Source organism: Lissotriton helveticus, chromosome 9 (genome assembly GCF_964261635.1).
Source record: "Lissotriton helveticus chromosome 9, aLisHel1.1, whole genome shotgun sequence".
In the NCBI taxonomy this organism is placed as follows: Eukaryota; Metazoa; Chordata; class Amphibia; order Caudata; family Salamandridae; genus Lissotriton; species Lissotriton helveticus.
The window spans coordinates 613,496,490-613,510,851 of NC_136070.1; the positions used below are offsets into that span (position 1 = coordinate 613,496,490).

At 46.2% G+C, this 14,362-nt stretch overlaps 1 long non-coding RNA gene across 14 annotated transcripts in view; it reads left to right on the forward strand.

Annotated features, from left to right (window-relative positions):
* The window catches only part of LOC144781681 (uncharacterized), a 315,416-nt gene that overhangs the window by 112,789 nt on the left and 188,265 nt on the right, over window positions 1-14,362 (forward strand). For all 14 annotated transcript variants that reach the window (XR_013601047.1, XR_013601036.1, XR_013601043.1 and 11 more), the window contains one exon: window positions 10,438-10,541. This is a non-coding gene — a long non-coding RNA (uncharacterized LOC144781681). The remainder of the gene's footprint in view (window positions 1-10,437; window positions 10,542-14,362) is intronic.

Sequence of the window (14,362 nt, forward strand, 5' to 3'; positions counted from 1 at the left end):
GGGAAGGTCTTATGTCAATCCTAGGCTCGGGTACCTGCTGGCAGCCCACCCGCGGTCTGCAGCATACAGTGTAACACTCAATTCAGGTATAAGTAGAACAAGTGGCAGTTCAGGGCCTGATTCAGTCCCGGCTGGATTCAAACAACGCCCTGTATGTGGGAGCCCCTGAGACGTCCTTGCGAAAGCTACAGGTGGTCCAGAACTGCGCAGCCCGCGCCCTGCTTCAGATTCCAAGGACGCAGTCTGCTAAACCCGCATTGAGCAGCCTACACTGGCTCCCAGTGAGACAGAGAGTGGCTTTCAAGGCACTATGTATTGCCCACCGAGCTTTCTGGAAGTCGGGTCCAGCGATCATTAACAAACTGATCACTCAATACCACCCTAATAGAACCCTTCGGTCCACGGAGGCCTTTCTGGCCGTAGTCCCAAGAGTACGGAGAGCTAGGACCGGAGGAAGGATGTTTTCCTTTAAGGCCGCTAAAATGTGGAACTCACTCCCACTACAAATCCGGTCCAACCCTAACCTACTCTCATTCCGCAAACAACTAAAAACCTTTCTGTTTGCCAGGCCCACTTAAATCTCAGTCTCCGCCACCCTCAGCTCTGTTCTCCATGCTTAGCGCTTGGACGCCCATTGGGCAGCAATCGCGCTTTACAAATCACAATACAATACAATACAATACAACTGTGGCTTCCACAGCCCGAGCCTGGACTTCACAAGAGTGTACTAAGCACAACTTTACAATAGAATTTGGAGAACGGCGCTTCGGCAATTGCCGTACATCTCTGGGTGTGGTCTGCTGATGCTTTGTGCGAAGGTGTGTAGTGGATCTCAGTGTCAAGTGACGGTTCTCCTATTGTATTTCAGGGAGAGATGCTAGCAGGGGTGGCACCCTCGTCACCTGGTCTTTGCCAGGGGTATGGCCTCGCGAACCTGAGTAGTCTACACTATGGTTGTAGTGGGATTGCATTCGGGGGTATAGGCTGAGTAGTGTCAGAGGGGCATTGTTTTCTGCAGCGTGCCTTGATGCAGGTCAGGATCTCTTTGGGACACTTGGTCTCATTCAGCATACCCTGGTGGGTGGTTGTAAGTCAACCTACAGACAAGCCATCTTGGTGGTAACATGGCCTAAGCTGATTCAGTCTAAACCCAAGAGGGCAGGTGATGTCTGCGGTAATACTTGATATATACCCTGGATTTAGCATAGGTTGGGACTTCACCCAAGTTACATAGTATATTCTGTGCTGATCCCGCCAATGCCCCTGTGCTCTTTTGAGTACAGCAGCACAAGCGTGCTACGTAAGCACACCTTCCCAAAGGTGATGCAGAGGACGGCGTTGCAGCAGTGCTGTATCTTCACCTGGGTGTAGTCTTCTATCGCTTGGTGAAAGGTGGTGTTTCGAGTTCCAGTGGTATGTGCGGGAACGCCTATTTATGATAAAGAGGGCGTTCAGCAGTAGGGGACCCTCCTCCCCCTAGGTCCTTCCTGTTAGTATGGCCTCTCGAACCGGGGATGGTCTATCTATGTCTAGGACCCACGGGGGTCTACAGATTAGATGCAGAGGGGCCTTGGTTCCGCGATGCATGTACTGTTCATGTCTGGAGCTAAGGTCGCTTGGAGCTGGAAAGTGCCCCCTGTCATTGGTCCGGTCCTTGGACTGGCTAGAAGCTCTGCAGAGCTAAGGTTGTAGGTCAGGGGTTAATTTAGGCAGATGGTGTTCATCTCGCTTGTGGGCATAGACCCGTGACCTCCGCGATCGGAGGAAGCTTTCCTGAGCAAAGTTTGCAGGTAAGAAGTAGTAGCAATGGTGGGGGGCCCGTGCGGCAGCGGGTACCACCGCACGGGCTGTGGCGGAGTTTCTGGGCGATCCGGAAGAAGAGAGGTGCAAACGCTGGACGTCAGCGGGCACATAGGGGTGCCAGAGCATAACCTCAGAGCCTAACCTGTAACCTCATGGGAGGTGCAGGAACCTCATGGGAGGTGCAGGAATTCGTGTCGGCGCCCCAGTAGTCCTTCGGGCGGTTGTGGGCCTGTGCAACCGGGGGTTTGCCTAGTCACGCCCAGCAATGGGCGTGTCAGTATAATTATGGTAATTGTGCAACAGTTGGGTGGTTCGCCACTGTGTTGTTTGGCTCAACAGGCGGGCAGGTGGCGAGAAGGCGGCCTGCCCTAGGATCGCCCGTAAGTTATCCCACCGTCATTACATATGTTGTATGTAATAAACCTGCAGCAATTTTTTCCCAAACCTAACACTTGTGTCTTTGTGTTATTTGCGGGTTTGGGCATTTGTGGGGCGGGGGTTCTTGTGGCCCTGATGTGACTATGCGCCTGCCCGAGGCCACGCAGTGGCCATAAGGAGGGCGGGCCACTAGTCACGGAGGGCTGTCCCGCCCCCGCATGACGCAGTTGTTTCCTCACCTGAGGCAGTCTCCCCTGGTTGGTGGAGACTGATAAGTGATGCACGTCCGGGGCGGCTGGGAGGAGCCGTCTGGAGTACATCAGACCTCTGCCCCGCTGGGGAGGCCTCTTTGCCGCTCCGGACGTCGCAGTTCCATGTTGGGACACTCTTTTCCCGCCCTTCCTCTAACCCAGAGTGTCTGCTTGAGGGGGCTCCGGGGGGAGCTTTTAATGTGTTCCTTGTTTCGTTGCAGGCGGAGTTTCTGGGCGATCCGGAAGAAGAGAGGTGCAAACGCTGGACGTCAGCGGGCACATAGGGGTGCCAGAGCATAACCTCAGAGCCTAACCTGTAACCTCATGGGAGGTGCAGGAATTCGTGTCGGCGCCCCAGTAGTCCTTCGGGCGGTTGTGGGCCTGTGCAACCGGGGGTTTGCCTAGTCACGCCCAGCAATGGGCGTGTCAGTATAATTATGGTAATTGTGCAACAGTTGGGTGGTTCGCCACTGTGTTGTTTGGCTCAACAGGCGGGCAGGTGGCGAGAAGGCGGCCTGCCCTAGGATCGCCCGTAAGTTATCCCACCGTCATTACATATGTTGTATGTAATAAACCTGCAGCAATTTTTTCCCAAACCTAACACTTGTGTCTTTGTGTTATTTACGGGTTTGGGCATTTGTGGGGCGGGGGTTCTTGTGGCCCTGATGTGACTAGGGCTATCTACACTGCTTGGACACTGTTGTAGGACCAAGGATGTGGCAACCCTCTATGGCCTGATGGGACTTGAAGTTGCATAACGTGGACTTGTGTTCGTTCTTTGCACAAATGATCGTTTTTTCCTGGTTGTTTGGAAAAGATCAAGTTAATATGTTTTTCTGGCTGCTGTGTTTTTTATGTAAGAATAAAGTGAAGCAAGAATAGCATATTCAGAGCCTCGGTCCTGACATAGAATCTTCCGTTGGTATCAGCGTAGATGGAATCAAATTTGGTGATTTTTTTAAAAAACAAAAAGGTAAGGTAATCGCTTATGTCAGATCCACGTATTGTTCTAATTTGCCAAAATTTTGAGCATATTAACTGGGTAAGAACCCTTATATAGTGACTTGTTTAGGCATAGTTAATAATTGTTATACTCTGGAAAGAGAATAACTAATTACTCATGTTATCAGTGTTTGTTTATTGGTATTTATTTATTGTGCATCTGTTGGACATTCATGGAGAATGTGATTCACTTGAGAGTGTAAGACTGCATGTGGAAGTAAGGGGAACCAAAATGACAGACTGAGAAATGTGCAATTGTGAGAAGTATGACAAGGCAAATAAGAGTTCAGGTCAAGTTGAAGAGCTGGGGTTTCAGATTGGGTCAAAACTAGAGTTGGTTACATCACCACTGATCCTACACGATTTTATGACCAAAATATTTTGCCCCCACTACAACGCCTGAAAAGCGATGTGCACCACTTTAAACCCTCCCATTGCCTTTATTGGGATGCACCGCTCTATTTAAAAATGATGGCGCTCCCAGGCTTTCTATTTATACTACAAAACGCACCATATCTGCTCTCAACCTCCTACTTTAAAGCTATTGAAAGCAAACAGAAAGAACTCCTATGGGTCGGGTAACCTCATCGAATAGCTATGCAGAAATTGGTACGGGGTGGTACGATGGGGGGATTAGGCTCCCCGACATACGTAAGTATTACTGAGCAGTGAACCAGGAAAAAGAATGGACAAAATGGTCTTGCCCGGGGGGGAGCTATGAGAGGGCACTTTACACCACACCAGCACGATTACGCCTCACGGGCCCTACTAAACATACCGTTCAGATCTGGCATGCAATAAATAAGAGCTTGGGCTGGCCACCCCATTATGGGACACAGAACGGCTGGGTACTCTGAGGGAAGTCAAGGGATTCGATCGTTGGGATTTAATAGGAATCTCCCGAGTAGGTGATTTGTGGTCACAGGGAGGGGTAGTCCCTTTTGCGCAACTACAACAGGAGTACGAACTAGCACCCAAAGAAATGTTTAGATATATGCAGATTAGACACGCTCCTGGGAGGAGGTCATAAGTTGCCTAGCGGAGGTGCTGGGGACAAGAATGGAGCCAGGAACCAAATGGTGCCTCCTAAACATATGGGGGGACAGATTTAACGAGTAAAGAAAAGACCTGGGCAGCGTTGGGAATGATAATAGCCAAGCGTAACATAGCTAGACTATGGGGTGCCCCGAAACACCAACAATTCAGGCTTGGATGGAAGATATGGACTGGTGTATGTTAACCGAAAAGATAGTATATGAAAGCCGGGGCTGCCCAAGGAAATGGGATCAGGTATGGGGCAAGTGGAATTTATGTAGAGGGGACATATGTACGACACCCCTATTAGGTACTTCCCCCAGATTCAGGGAGTAATAAGATAGTGCAGCGTAGAAGTTGTGAATTTGCACAATAATGCGTGAAACTGTAAATTTGATGTTTACTGAGTATGTGAACGATCTCTGTACTTTATCAAAGTATGGCAAATGTATAGATGTTTTTCTTTGTCATCAATAAAAAGAGTTTATTAAAAAAAACTGGCGATGGTCTTGTTCTTCTGTGGCAGCTGATGTAAGAATATTCCAAAGGATTGGTACCAGAACCTCAAATTATGGACCGCGAGGATGCTTAGTGAACCTGTGAAGGATGACCATTGGAGAGAATATGAATCTCAGTAGAAATGTGGATAGGGTGGTGGGCATAGAGCCCATCTTCTTAGTCTCCGGTTCGAGAAAGAGGCCATGTTTTCCCCATGATAAATTGACATATCGTTACGTGCCATAGGTTGAACTCCTGGAACTCACTCAAATCAGTACGTTGGAAGTCCAAGGTTGCCATTCCGCTCCTTTGTAGCCCTGTGGTGTTAGGTTAGATGCATTTCTATAATGTATTTATACCATTTGAAAGACTCATTAGTGCTGTCATAACCTGGGCATCCTAACGTCTCTGGGATTCTCATCGACTTGAATCTGAATGTTGGATGTTGTATTTGTCGCTCCAACCCAGAAACTCATAATACTAGCCAGCCCTAGACTTGGCAGAGAGGGGGTGGGAAGGAAGGAAAGCAGCAGAGGTAGAGGACATCTGTCAGCAAGATGGACAGTGGTTCTTGATGACACACCACTATCTTGAGTTTACAAATGCAAAGATATCTCAACCCCTCATCTACATACCTAAATGCAAATTCACATGTTTGGCACATTCCAAGGGAAGTAGGGGGATCCAGAATTGAAGGAAAGCACTATTTGCTTTAACACGGAGGATCAATAGGGTACTTTAATTTCAAGTATGTAGGTGAAAATGCCTGAATAACAGCCCTGGAGCTCCTGGGATGTTTTTCTCGCAAGTTTCTAACCCCCTTGTAATTTAATGCTGAAAACGTTCCTAAAGTGAATATACTGTGGTGGAGGTGGCAGCGTGCGAGAGACAAGAATGATTGGTTCCATGAAATAGAAATGAGGATAGTATTTACCCCCTCCTGTGCCAGCCTGTGTTCTCTGACAAAAACCCCTCTGTTGCAAGGTGGAACGTGACTGCTGGTGGACCGATGGAGACTTGGGGTTCAGTCAACAAGGAGAGCATCTTTTGATCAACATCCTCTGCCCCCACTTAATCATTCTCTCACACTCTGATACTGGACATGTAAGGCAGCCCTTCGAGCTGGAGAGCCACGGAGAGATCTTGGAGTTGTGTAAAATAGTGTAAGCCTGTTTCTACAGTGGTCAGTGTTACTGAGCTGAGGAGACTACTGTGATGATGCACAGGAGTTACGTGCTGAGGATCACTGGCAAACTCCTGTGAGGTTGTTTCCTCTGGCGTGTTACTGGAGCGGTCTCGAACTGTTTTGTGCTGGCTGCCATAGAATGCATTTTTGGTTAGGGCTTACTTCACAAAGGCTGTCCATTGGCTGAGGTACGAAGTAACATGGCTTAGCCACATTTGCCAGTGGCGCTCTTGCAGTGACCGATGGCGAATTTCTGAGGCCTGCAACAATCCACTCACTGTGACATGGCTGCCATCAAAACCAACCTTGCCAAGCCAGTCTTGGAGATTCTAATAAATGTACAAGCAGTGGGGAACCAAGTGTCGATGCTAAAGCCTAAAATCAAAGAATACATATTCAAGTGAAGTGCAGAGAGAATTTGGTGAGTACAGATGTTAGAGATAACTTATTCATCAGTAGCATCCCCACTAAGAAAAAGGCATCTGAGGTTGAGCAATATGTCCATGTCTTTAGCTGAACGGCATCTCTATCATGCCACTGATCCTACTCATCTGCGCAACTTTGCAAATATTTTTATTGAAGAAATTCTGCTGAGAGGGATCTATTCCTGGCTTATTAAAGCAAGGGCTATCTCGAATAATATGTGAAGAGGACTAAATTCCATTGATGTAGAAAACAAATGTAAGACTTCCTTTTCAATATTGTTCATCAGCACCAAACAAGAGACAATCTGGATGTATTCTAGTTGGAGGAGGAGTGACAGCGTATGTTAAATTTCTTTTCTACACAGTTTTTTATGTGTGGCTCAGCCTTGCCTGTTGTTCCTGGGGAAAGGTCCTTCAACAAATTCAACTGAAAATAAATCTTTCCATCTAGGCTAAGAAGCACACAAATGTGCAAAGCTGACCCTGATTTGAGCCCCCACAACAGGTTGGTTGAGGCTTCAATTTATGGAAAGCTGAATGATATGGGCCAGTATAAAAGCAGACCTACAATGGGTGGTTTAAAATGGGGAAGAAAGGCTGTCTTAGGAACAACACTTTGGCAACACGCTATTTCTGCACTATTGCAGCTCCCATAAAAACAGTCATCCTCGTGCACAATACTGCAATACAGACACTCACCTCTGGCTTAGGTCGCATTGTTCTTTTCCTCTCATTTTGCTATTGAATAATCCACATTTCTATCTGCCGTCCAGCCTATGAAGGTTCTACATTTAGCAGACAGGCGGATCCTTTCCACTTGGCTATCTCTAAGATGTCCTTGGACTTTGAGGGTTGTTGAAGATCTTTTATCCTCGCCAAACGTGAACATGTGCTCTAATTGCTGATTTTTCATTGATTTGCCAATGGGAAGATTTGTAAATTAAGCTTATGGTCTCTGACCACAGCCAAAACAATATTTTCACATCAAACACTTGGCAAGTCTTTCTCAAGGGAATACAAAGTTTTTGAGATAGTAGACAAGTCTATGTACATAATAAGGGCTGGGAGTAGAATTTGGCGAATATATTCGACCAGGTATGGCAACGTTTTTTGGAGCAAACACGTAAATTATCCGCAAGAATCTAAAAAAAGTACTTCAAACTATTCTACAGAGGGAATATAATTGTTGCTTTGTTGAGCAGGATGTGTGCCGGGTGTTGTGCATTGGGGGACATGCAATATATCTGGTGGACATGTGAAAAGCCAAACTAACCTGGCAGGAAATATTAATTGTTTCATTGGTGAAACGACCTCGCGTTATATGGGGAATTGCCGGAAACCTGTGTCGTTACTGGAGTTTTGAAGCATAACCGGTGCGTCTTAGCACCTACTTGACCTGGCCATATAACGCAAGGTCGTTTTCTAAGGGGCGAATCAACAATTGAGTTGTGGCTTAACTGGAGTTGTACACAGCGCGAGCCTGCTCCTTACACACGGGGGCGAATATCCCCACTGCACTTTCACTTAGCACTGCACTAACTATTTATTATTGGTCCTGAGAAAGCACCAACGATCGTTCTGACCGTCTGGGCGCAAAAAATGTCGGCCTGACCATTTCAGTTACCTAGGGTACCTCACAGCTCAAAGACGTAACGCACAACCTTTTGCTTTTTTAGCATGCAAATGGACCAACACAGTAATAAACCTTGTCCTATTCAGTATCCTTTACCCCGTGTGGTCATTGCAGTACGGCCCAACGAGGAACAAACGCCAGATGATGAAGCATGACACCTCTTGGGGTGTGTGAGGGCAACAAGAGACAAAGTGTGTTCTCCCCCTTAAATAGTGGATCCCAGACCTAGACCTAACCCGTTTCTCTTTCAGCCCTAACACGTTTTCCTTTTCTCCTCTTTGTTTGAGGGTGACTCTTTAGCACCCACACCAATGGAACAGTGACCCCCTTATTTGGTTTAACGACTTGATAGTGGAGAGCACGGGCACTGGACCACAATCAGCTCCTGGTCCCCCTCTCCTTCCTTGATACTAGGAAATATTAATTTACTGGGTGTCACAATGGTAAATCTCCACTTTATACTGTATGATCTTTAAAAGGACCACCTACAATGCACTACTTACACTAGTGATCTTCACAAATGTTTAATGCTGCTTAATGTAGTGGGGTATATTCAACGAATTACCCCCCAAAAAGTAAGTTTCATAAGTGAAATTGAAAAAAAAGATTGTAAGCTGAGGAGTCAAAATGTGTAAAAGTTTTCAGTGTGCAACCATTAATGTTCATACTTGCTTTTTTTATTTTGACACATTATGAAAGCTAGCTGCACCTGGCCCCTTGTATGTGTAATTTCCAGCCAGTCATGGCTTTTTTGCCAGAAGCATGAAAGAAATGTTAAACCCATGCACACGTTATTAAAAGAACAATTAGAAGTCTTACAATGCAATTAACCATTGACTGAAATCCGTGGACTGTCTTCAAGTGTTTCACAAAAAATGTGGCCTTTTGACATCCCTGAACAAGTTTAACAATTTGAACATTGTAGTTAGAGGCATTTAGCACCTTACAAAACTACATTCAAGCGCGATTGGCAGCATGCTTTTGGGATACTGATACTTATTTACCCTAAAGTGTCCAGAGTGTGATCCTCTGTCAGAAAAGAGGGAGTTTGACAATCTGGGTTATATGGAGGCACCTCGTTAACATCTCCTTTTGAAGGTTTGAAGGGAAGCAACTGACAAAAGATGTTACTCATGACCCGTTACTGAGTGGTTGCATCCACTCTTACTTCCTCAGTAAAATCATAGCACTCTTTAGGTCTCACATGCCAGACCACAAGCGGTCTGTTAGTGAAAAGACATTTTGCCAGCTTACAATGGACTGTGAGCCCACCCATTGATCACCTTTGGTTGGCTTTATGGTTAGTCTATTATGTTTGCTTTTTATTTGTTAATTAGAGCTGGCTACTCTTCTTTGTGTTTGACCCTTCCTTGCACTGTGGTTGTATTATTTGCGTTCTTCCACTCCTCACTTTTCAGGTACAACTTTTTTCGGTTAAGCAATCCATTAGAGTGCATATGTTTTTCAGCTGCTTCCCTCGTGTACTTCTCTCCCCCCTTCACTGTGCTCCGTTTGTTATCTCGTGCCTGTTATGCGCTCGCACTCATGTACTTACCCAGCCTTACGTTGCTCTCTCTCTTGCCTATTTCTTGTGCTGCTCTCCCACCCTCCATGTTGCTTCTGCACCCTCTGTGTTGCTTCTCACATCTGCAACCCCCCATGTTGCTTCTACCACCTGCTTTAAAAGAAAAAAATAGTTCTCTTCACACCCATGTAATTTTGTAGGCTTCTGCATGTGTGGCATGGGCGCCTTTGAAATTATCCCGAATTCTTTTTTTCGCCTCTTTAGTCATGCTGCACTGTATCAGGGATGATGTAGTGAATCTCTAAACACCTTTGACAAAGTAATAGGTCCCAAAGGTGAGACCTACTGACTTTGTCAGTGCTTGTTTTCAGCATAATATTTAACTGTGTTCCCCAGGAACATATTTAATAGTCCACTTTACCAGAGCCTAGCGCCGTCCCTTTAGTTACTTCACATTTTCCCAAGGGGACTCTCACCATATTTAAAGTCCTCTGGTTGACTAGATGTCTTCTCTGAATAAGTTCACTTATCTTGCAGCTTCTGTTAGAAGACAGTGGGACGGACATACATGGGAATCTCTGGGGAAAAAAACCATCAATAGACTTTTGATGAAAGCCTGGAACTTAGAGGGCACAGTGAAGATCACTGCAGGGACTAGGAACACTTCAGACAAACAATAATAGTACCTGTCTTTTTTTCAGGAGCAGTTTCTGAACTGCTTGAGAAGCACAGTTTCCCACCGAACTGCAGTGCAGAACAGCAGTGCAGATGGAAGAGAAAGGACTAATGACCTTCGTACAGAAAGGTACTTTAGATTTTTGCATTGTATGGTATTCTAGTATTTGGGATCACATTCACATTGCTTGACACCATCTGAAAGTAAACCTGCATTACTGAATCGTAAAATTGTATTTTTCTTTCTGCATGTTCAATGTAGAGTTTTAAAAAAAAGAAAGCATTCTTTGAATGTAACAGTTGCAACCAATCCCACTCACATCATACCATTTTAATATGGGACCTAGTTCATTATTTGAGGGAAAACTTTGGCCTCCTTTATGAGTTCAGTGTGATTCCTGTTTCGCCAGGAATACATGCTATGCAAACAAATGATGGACGGAATGCTGAATAAATCATACATTCACCTCAGTCAAGAGATCTGGGTTAAACCCATTGTTCTTTTGTTCACTATGCCACCCCAGTTTAGACCCAGCCATATGCAAATCAGTCTTGACCATGTGCCTCATGGGAACAGTCCAGACCAAACTGCCTATCTAGGTCCTCCCTGGACCGGAAACAAGCATCCTGGGACCGGTTTCTGGGTATTACCCTTCATCAGACAGGCTAGCTTGAATCCAGTGGCACAGTGAGCAACGACCACGTCTGGGCATATACATCCCACTTAGGGTGAAAAGTGCTACGTAAAGAAATAATGGACGGAATGCTGAATAAATCATACATTCACCCCCAGTCAACAGCTCTAGGTTGAATCTATTGTTCTTTTGCTCTTTGCTCACCATGCCACCCCAGTTGAGACCCAGCCATATGCAAATCAGTCTTGATCCTGTGCCTCATGGGAACAGTCCAGACCAAACTGCCAAGCCAGGTCCTCCCTGGACCGGAAACAAGCATCCTGGGACCGGTTCTGGGTATTACCCTTCATCAGCCAGGCTAGCTTGAATCCAGTGGCACAGTGAGCAAAGGACCCACGTCTGGGCATACCCATCCCACTTATGGTGAAAAGTGCTACGCAAACAAATGATGGGCGGAATGCTGAACGATGGGTTTAGGCCCAGATCTCTGTACTTGGGTCAATGTATGGCATTGTTTTGCATTCTGTCCATCAATTGTTCTTTTTAGGTCGAGCGTAGCGAAAGGACCTCTTGTATACTTTAGTATACTATTTGCTTACTGAATATGTGGACAGAGTCTGACACGCGCATTTTCCGTCTCGGATTTGACCTTGTGAGCGCGCATGTGTGCGAGCGCGACTCTGCCATGCGCTTTGGAAAACGAAACCTAAGAGCCGCGCGACGTGAGCTGTCTACGGTAGAAGCTCACGCGCGCGGCTCTTAGGTTTCGTTTTGACTTGTTTGTTTCCCTGCAGTCTCGATCTGCCGCTGAAGTTTCACCCGGCTGCTCTCGGTGCACACTCCTCTCCCTTGCGGTCCCAAGTTCACCGGACGCAGCCTCGAGGAGACCGTCTCTTCTTCGCACTGGCTACGGCAGCCTCACCTCGGGCTGCCTGCTTCCAGCTGCTGTATTTTTTTCTATGGGGAGAGAGCTCCCAGTTCACTCCTTCACATCCCTCTGTGGACCGCGGCCCGCTGCAGATGCCGACCCAGGGACTCCGATGTCGGCCCCTCCCTGCTCAGTCGGATCGATTCACTCACCGCATCGTCCTCTCGGATCGACGCCGTTGTCCCTGAAAATGCTTCTTTCAGGTGGGTGTCCGGATTGCTGTTTACTTTTTGTAATGGCCGCTTGTTTGGTGATGGTGTGTAGTGAGAGCTTAAAAGTGCCAGTCTGTGTACCGCATAAAACAATGCATGGAGTTATTCTTTATTTATTTTTTGCAAATTATTCATCTCCGGTGGTGTTTTTTGCAATTTATGACTAGATGTTAAAAGATGTTTGGTTACCATAGCACTTAATAAGCTTTCAGCTTTAAGACGGCATTCCTTAAACTAGGGTTCGGTTCAGGTAGCCTGAGCGCACGGATAAGGTTCCGCCACTGACTTTCGCATGACCTGGGTTGAAAAATGACAAGGACAACACCAAATTCAGGGGCTCTCTGTCGTCGAGAATGTTTGATTTGCGGTATTTTTGTCCTCCCTGCGGCCCTGTAGTGTTCTAATGGGTGCAAAGTGCACGCTGCTCTCACTTCTCTTTGTAAAGACAACTCATACAAGTGCTGTTTGCCAATATCTACTGCACCGTTCTGTGTCCATTAATTCATTCACTGAGTTGCTGTAATTTCTCTGTCCGAGTTTGTTTGACGCCCCCACTGCACAGTAAATCTGGGAGCCTTAACCAGTGACTGCCTGCCTGCGCGCCATCAGTATCTCTTTATAGTCTGTTATTCATGGCCTTGATTTCCGTGTAATAAAGCACTAAAAATCTCATATAGCGGATCAACCTGGGTGTTCTGTGGTTAGCCGGGTGTTTTTCAGACCTAATTCTCCCAGCAGGGAGGGGTGAAAGGAACAAAAGTGCGCCGGCCTGGCAGCTGAGAAAGGCCCTGCTGCCCGTGAAGCCGCTCTAAGGTATGGAGCAGTGTTTGCAGGAGGTTGGCGAGGGAGGTGCACTGACACTTAAATGAGGTAAGTCCTGGTAAGGAGCAGCAGGCCTGGATCCAATAATGTATCATTTACTGCGTCTGGAACAGATCGCGCCGATAAATGCAGTGCGCGCTTGCCCTGCTGCGAGCTTGTGTGCGGTGTGCGCCGCGGTCATTAGTCTCCAAAGCGCCCCAGTTTGACCCTGCCTGGCTCTCAAACGAAGCAGTCTCCAGCTGACTTTGTCGTGTTTTTTGTTTTTCTCCATACCCCAAGAAATGCTTGCAGAGAAAGTCCAACTGTTTTCCCAAAGGCGAAGCCCAGCAGGTGCACTAGGGTGCCTCGGAGGCCAGTCAAGTGCGCAGAGGGCCTCCGTCTGCTGGCCTTGGCAAGCATATCCACGCTCCGTAGTAATTGAAAATGAACCTCCAGCTTTTAATGCATGGCAGTGGCTTGCTGTATAACACCAGTGGCCTGTCTAGAATCGAAGTTTAGGAGGGGCACAAATTAGGCCACAGATAATACTGGTGGGTCCGCCCACAAAAGTATATCTATCTATCCAGATATAGAATGATAGAGATACAGATCGATAGACATATAGATAGATGGATGGATATATTTGCTTAAAATGCTTACATTTTGAATCTATATTTCTATGTGTATAATATATATATGTAGATAAATGCACGTAAATACAAAATCAGATGTAAACATTTTAAATGAACAATACTGAATTCATTAGCAGTGGAAGGTATTTGGACAAATGTATGTGTGGTAAGGTGATGCCTATAGGCTGTTTATAGCCATTGACGACTATATGAAACCTGTACTGTCGCTTGCGTGAAAGGAGCATGCGTTGTATGGACACATGCCCACTGGATTAATCGATTAATAAAAGGGCAGACAAGAAATTCATGGAAGTGAATGGTAGGATAGGATGACCAGATGTCCTGAATTTCCCCGGACAGTCCCAGTTTTAATAGAACTGTCCTGATGCTTTTCTTAAATTAAAATACATTAACAGGTTTTTGGAACAAAGTATTTCTGCAAAGCAGTATTGAAACCTATGCTCTTGTTTACACAGGCACCTCTAAAGTCTAAAATAATGTAAATCATTTATATGTTTTTTATTCAGCAGAGGAGGAGGTCGTCTGCATGCTCCCAGCAGAGGGAAGACCGTGGGGAATAGAGGGGTGGGCTCTGGGTGGAGGTCCCGTCATAGGAAATGTTATGTGAACATAGCCTTGTAATTATGTATTTATATATAAACTGGATAGTTAGAGTTAGGACTACTTTTCCATAGGAAATATATTTTTTGGTTTGCTAATAACTTTGTTGCCATTTGACGATT